Source organism: Felis catus, chromosome A3 (assembly GCF_018350175.1).
Source record: "Felis catus isolate Fca126 chromosome A3, F.catus_Fca126_mat1.0, whole genome shotgun sequence".
In the NCBI taxonomy this organism is placed as follows: domain Eukaryota; kingdom Metazoa; phylum Chordata; class Mammalia; order Carnivora; family Felidae; genus Felis; species Felis catus.
The window spans coordinates 103677438-103683894 of NC_058370.1; the positions used below are offsets into that span (position 1 = coordinate 103677438).

Below are 6457 nucleotides of genomic sequence, written 5' to 3' on the forward strand. Positions count from 1 at the left end.
AGCCACCCATGTGCCCCAAGAGTGAGAGGTTTTTGTTTTGTTTTGTTTTTTAAAGTCTATTCGTTTTTTGAGAGAGAGAGAGAGAGAGAGACAGAGCTCAAGCAGGGAAAGGGCAGAGAGAGAGAGGGAAACACAGAATCTGAAGCAGGTTCCAGTCTCGGAGCTGTCAGCACAGAGCCCAACGTGGGGTTTGAACCCATGAGCTGTGAGATCGTGACCTGAGCTGAAGTCGGGCGCTTAACCCACTGAGCCACCCAGGCACCCCAAGAGTGAGAGTTTTTAATCTGTGAAAGTGGTGGCTGACAGGGGGCATATGTATATATAATATCAAGGAAATCATGAAGGCACACACTGGGATTTGCTTACCAAAACCGAAAATACTGAAATTAAGAACGCCTGCAAAAATTGAGAGAGACAACATGTTCTATTGGCTTTAACACTAATTTATGTAGTGGGTAAGGGAAACATATGGCCCTCATTATCCTGAGAGGTTATGTGAGTCACAGACACAAATAGGCTGAAGAAAGTTTTGGAGATTGCTGAAAGGAATTAAAGGAGCCCTAAATAAATGGAAAGGCATCCTGTGTTCAAGGGTAGGAAGACTTAATGTTGTGAAAATGGCAATACTATCCAAAGCAATCTACAGATTCAATGCAGTCCCTATCAAAATTTCAACAGCTCTTTTTTTTTTTTTTTGTAGAAATGAAGGAATCTATTCTCAAAATTCGTGTGGAATCTCAAAGGGCCCCATATATTCAAAACAATCTTGAGAAAGAAAAACAAAGCTGTACTATTTGTAGCCAAGGTATAGAACAGCCCAAGTGTCCATGGAGAGATGAATGGATAAAGAAGATAAAGAAGATGATACCTCTATGGACTATTGCTTGGCTATAAAAAAGAATGAAATCTTGCCATTTGCAATGACATGGATGGACCGAGAAGGTATTATGCTATGCGAAATAAGTCAGACAGAGAAAGACAAATAGTGTGTGATTTCACTTGTACGCGGACTCTAAAAACCAAAACAGAGGTACAAATGAAACAAACCAAGAACAGACTCATAGATGCTGGAGACAAACTGGTGGTTACCCCAGAGGGGAGGGGCTGGAAAATGAGCAAAATACGTAAAAGGGATCCAGGCGCACAAGCTTTCAGTTATAAGTCCTGAGGATGTAATGTACGGCATAGGGAATATCGCCAATAATATTATAATAAGCGTATATGGTGACAGATGGAAACTAGACATATTGTGGGAGTCATTCGCAGTGTATACAAACATCAAATCACTATGATGCACACCTGAAACTAATAAGATAACTGTGTGTCATTTATACTTTAAACAAATAAGTAGAAAAACAAAGTCAGAGAATTTGCACTTCTTGATTTCATAACTACTACAAAGCTACAGTAACCCAAACAGTGTGGTACCGGCATGAGAATAGACACAGGGATCAACAGAGCAGAACCGAGAGTCCAGAAGTAAATTCACGCATCTACGGCCAATTGATGTTTCACAAGAACGCCAAGTCCATTCGAGGGGGAAAATACAATCCCCTCCGTAAATGGTGCGGGACAAGTAGATTTCCATAGACAAAAGAATGAAGTTGAACCTCTCCCTTACACCACGTGCAAAAAGTAACTCAAAATGGACCAGTGGCCATAATATAGATGCCAAAACCACAACACTCTTAGAAGAAAACACAGAAGTGAACCTTCATAATGCCATATTTGGCAACAGATTAGTGGATTTGACAACAAAGGCATAAGCAACAAAAGGAAAATATACTTAGACTGAACCTCATCAAAATGAAACTTTTGTGGGGGCGCCTGGGTGGCTCAGTCAGTTGAGTGTCCAACTTCAGCTCAGGTCACGATCTCACTCTCCGTGAGTTCGAGCCCCGCGTCGGGCTCTGGGCTGATGGCCCAGAGCCTGGAGCCTGCTTCCGATTCTGTGTCTCCCTCTCTCTCTGTTCCTCCCCCGTTCATGCTCTGTCTCTCTCTGTCTCAAAAATAAACGTTAAAAAAATTTTTTTTTTAAATGAAACTTTTGTGTATCAAAGGACATTATTTTTTTAAGATTTTATTTTTGGGGCGCCTGGGTGGCGCAGTCGGTTAAGCGTCCGACTTCAGCCAGGTCATGATCTCGCGGTCCGTGAGTTCGAGCCCCGCATCAGGCTCTGGGCTGATGGCTCAGAGCCTGGAGCCTGTTTCAGATTCTGTGTCTCCCTCTCTCTCTGCCCCTCCCCCGTTCATGCTCTGTCTCTCTCTGTCTCAAAAATAAATAAACGTTAAAAAAAATTTTTTTTAATGAAACTTTTGTGTATCAAAGGACATTATTTTTTTAAAGATTTTATTTTTAAGCAATCCCTACACCCAATGTGGGGCTTGAACTCACGACCTTAGTCAAGAGCCACAGGCTCCACCGACTGAGCCAGGACATTTTTTTTTTAATGTTTTATTTATTTTTTGAGAGAGAGAGAGAGAGAGAGAGAGAGAGCAGGGGAGGGACAGAGAGAGGGAGACAGAACCCGAAGCAGGCTCCAGGCTCTGAGCTATCAGCACAGAGCCCAACGTGGGCTCAAACTGACACAGGGCTTGAACCCACGAACCTTGAGATCATGGCCTGAGCTGAAGTCAGACGCTCAACTGACTGAGGCACCTGGGCACCCCACAAAGGACGTGATTAAAAAAGTAAAAAGACAATCTATAGAATGGGAGAAAATATTTACAGATCACGTATGTGATAAAGATTTAATATCCAGAATATATAAACTACGCCTGCAAATCAACAACAAAAAGACAAGCTCAGTTTAAAAGGGCACAAAGGACCTGAATAGACATTGCTCCAAAGAAGATATACAAGTGGTCAATAAGCACATGAAAAGATGTTCAGCATCATTCGTTAGGGAAATGCAAATCAAAACCACAGTGACGAAGGGTTTGGCCTTGGCAACCAAGGAGAGATGTGGTTTGAGATTCCACCCTGGATCAGCGTCATGGCCATGTGCTTGCTCATCCCCGGCATAGCCACTGCGCACATCCACACGTTCACTAACAGGGGAAAGGGAAAAAAGGCTTCCAGATTTTCATATCAGTGGAGTTTGATGGAAAGAGGCACATCTCTGGAGTTAATCGTTACTATGTGTCAAAGCGTTTGGAGACTATCAATCAAGGAAGCATTTTCCTTTTTTTTTTTCTTTAATGTCTATTTATTGATTTTGAGAGAGAGGGAGTGTGTGAGCAGGGTGGGGTAAAAGAGAGGAAGAGAGAGAATCCCAGATGTGGGGCTTGAACTCACAGACCATGAGATCATGACCTGAACCGAAATCAAGAGTTCGACGCTTAACCAGCCGAACCACCCAGGTGCCCCTGGGTGGAAGGAAGTATTTTCCTGATTGATGTAAAATAACTCAGTTATGCTCATCTACCCCTTCTAGAAGGTTATGCACTGTATTAATGTAGTGTATCAATGTTCATTGCAGCCTTCTTAACAGCTAGAAGATGGAATCAAACCAAACGTGCATCAAGAGATGTCTAGATAAAGATAACTTGGTGTCGACACACAACGGACTATCATCCAGCCTTACAAAGGAAGGAAGGACTGACACACGCTGCAACATGGATGACCTTGGATATGTTGTGCTAAGTGAAAAGAGCCAGACACAAGAGGACAGATTTCGTGTGCTTCCACTCAGCCGAGGTACCTAGAACAGGAAAGTTCATAGAGACAGAAAGGAAAATGGGCACTAGGGACCTGGGAGCGATAGAACGGGGAGTGACTCTTAAAGGGCACGGAGTTTCTGTTTGAGGTAATGAAAACGTTTTGGAAATAGATAGCGGTAATGGTTGCATAACGTTGCGAAAGTCCTGAAAGCCCCTGAGTTGTACACTTTTAGAAAGATTGAGAGATGGGGCGCCTGGGTGGCTCAGTTGGTTGAGCGTCCGACTGGAGCTCAGGTCATGATCTCTCTCTTGCTGGGTTCGAGCCCCGTGTTCGGCTCTGTGCTGACAGCTCAGAGCCTGGAGCCAGCTTCGGATTCTGTGTCTCCCTCTCTCTCTGCTCCTCCCCTGCTTGTGCACTTTCTCTCTCTCTCTCTCTCTCTCTCTCTCTCTCTCTCTCTCTCTCACTTTCTCTGTCTCTCAAAAATAACTAACTAAATAAATAAGTAAAAGATTGAGAGAAATGTGTGGGTTATAGTCTCATCACAGATCATCAGGAACATGGTGGGATGAACCACTGGCCTTTGCGGGCCCCCGATGGTCCCCGAGCCTCATTCCTCACAAGTGTGGGTGACTGCATTCCAGAGTGGAGTGCCTCAGCTTCTGCCACGGAGGTGCCCCTGAGATCCAGATGACCAGGGCGAGGCTGAGCCAGAGGCTCCGCAGGGACCTGTCCTGGGATGTGGACAGTGTGTTAGCTGTAGATGTTCCTCAGGCAAAATGGAACCGCCACGCACGTTTCCAGAAAATCCACTGGCCACTGGTGTGCTCTGGAGCATCAGACGTGTCTCAGGTAGAGAAAGTCCTTCAGGCGCAAAATATTCACTCTTTTAGAGGAAATATAGTCCATTGATTGACTAGTAAGAAAGAAACACTCTCGGGGAGCCTGGGTGGCTCAGTCGGTTAAGCGTCTGACGTCGGCTCAGGTCATGATCTCACGGGGCTCGTGAGTTCGAGCCCTGCATCAGGCTCTCTGCTGTCAGCCCGTCAGCACAGAGCCCGCTGCGGATCCTCTGTCCCCCTCTCTCTCTGTCCTTCCCTGCTGGCACTCTGTCTCTCTCAAAAATAAATAGATCTTTAAAAAAAAATAAAGGAAGAAAGAATGCAGTGGCAGGTGATGAGGGGATCTGTGAATTGGGGGTGGCGTAGTGGGAGGCCAGGACTGCGCCAGAGGGCTGGGAAAGCAGGAAGTACAATCACTGCCTCGCGGATGAGTCCATCTGCCCCGCTGATCTTCCTTCCTGCTTTAGTCACTGCAGATACCGCCCCCGGTGAGGGCCTTCGAGCCAGGGCTAGGTCACACCCCCTTCCGTGAGTGGCCGAGGACAGGGAGAGAAGGGCTTGCTTCCCAGACTTCCCTGCTGGAGGGTGGCCTACAAGACCATTCTCCCATCCACATCAAACGCACTGGGGAGATGTCATCCCTTAAAAGGGAACTGGGGGCCAACAGGTAGCAGGAACCAAGGAGGCACAGCCCAAAGCCCTATCCTTCCGTGAAATCCACGCCCCTCCTGGATGAACCTCCAACCCCTCCCAGATTCGAGGGTCAGGACCCACACAAGGCTCTGTGACCGTCTCCTCCCCAGGAATCTCAGGGGTATGTTTGTGCATTGGGAGTGGCCGTGCCGGAGAGAAAATTCGTGGCTTTTTAACTTTGGCTGCACAACCTGAGGTCCCTGGGCTGTCCCACGAAAAAAAAGAAAAAAACGGCGATCCCACTGCCTAACTCTCAAGATCTTGGCCACTCCAACAGGAAGCAGCTCCAGGCCCACCGCTGGAGGGGGACATGTCCCCAGGGCAAAGGACCCCTCTGGAAGAGACTGGTGAAGTCTGGTGATGTCACCCCCTTCTCCCCATGCAGCTGATCCCGGGGAGACAGAAGTGACTCCTTGGAATGAATGGCAAGTATGACCTGTTCCTGGTCTCAGCAATCTGCAATGTTTGCACCGACGCCAGGCCAGAGGCAGGGCGGGAAGCCAGGAGGGGGTTCAGGGCCCAGCTGGCACAGAAGGACGCAGGGGGCCGGGGTGGCTGGGGTGGGGGACTCCGGCGGGCTCGGGCTCGGGCTGCCACAGCAGGGGCTGAGATCAGTCACACGGGGAAACGTCCCGGAGGAGGGGTCAGGCCGGGCGGGCGATCTGAAGAGGGAAAAGAAACGGGCTGACTCCACGCCAGGCCTGTCACCAGCAGAAACGTGCCAAGCCTGGAACGTTTCCCATTTAACAGATGAGAAAGTGGCCAGAGCTTCCATCTTCCCCAGGGCGCGGTGCGCAGCCAGTGAGTGGCAGAGCCGGGGGTCCAAGCCCCAGTCCCTCCTGGTCACATGGAACCAGCAAGGAAGATACGAATGGACGGTTGTGGATGGTGGTGATGACCCGATGAAGGACGGTTTTGGGATTCAAAGGGAGAGAGGCCTTGCTGGGAATTGCGATTGAGGGCTGGGTCTTACAACCCCAGGGGAGCGGGGCGTGGTGGGGGGGAGCTTCGGGGGGGCCCAGGCTTTTATCTCTTCCTTTTCCTGTCTCCTTCTACAATGACTGACCGACCACCACTTCAAAGTGACATTGGAACTTCCACCCCTGGACACAGCAGGTGTCACCTCCTGGGAACCTTGCAGGCCAGTTCACGGCTTGCAGCAGTCAGTCCCTCAGGCAGAAGGGTGGCCCTGAGGGCGCTGTCACAGGGGCAAGAAAGGTGGTGCACGTGGACCGGACCTCAGCAGAGAGTTTCCTAAAGG

General features: G+C 48.6%; 1 pseudogene; it reads left to right on the forward strand.

Moving 5' to 3' along the window:
- Positions 1 to 2917: 2917 nt before the first annotated feature.
- LOC123384685 lies at positions 2918 to 4355 on the forward strand (annotated as a pseudogene).
- The last annotated feature ends 2102 nt before the right edge of the window (positions 4356 to 6457 follow it).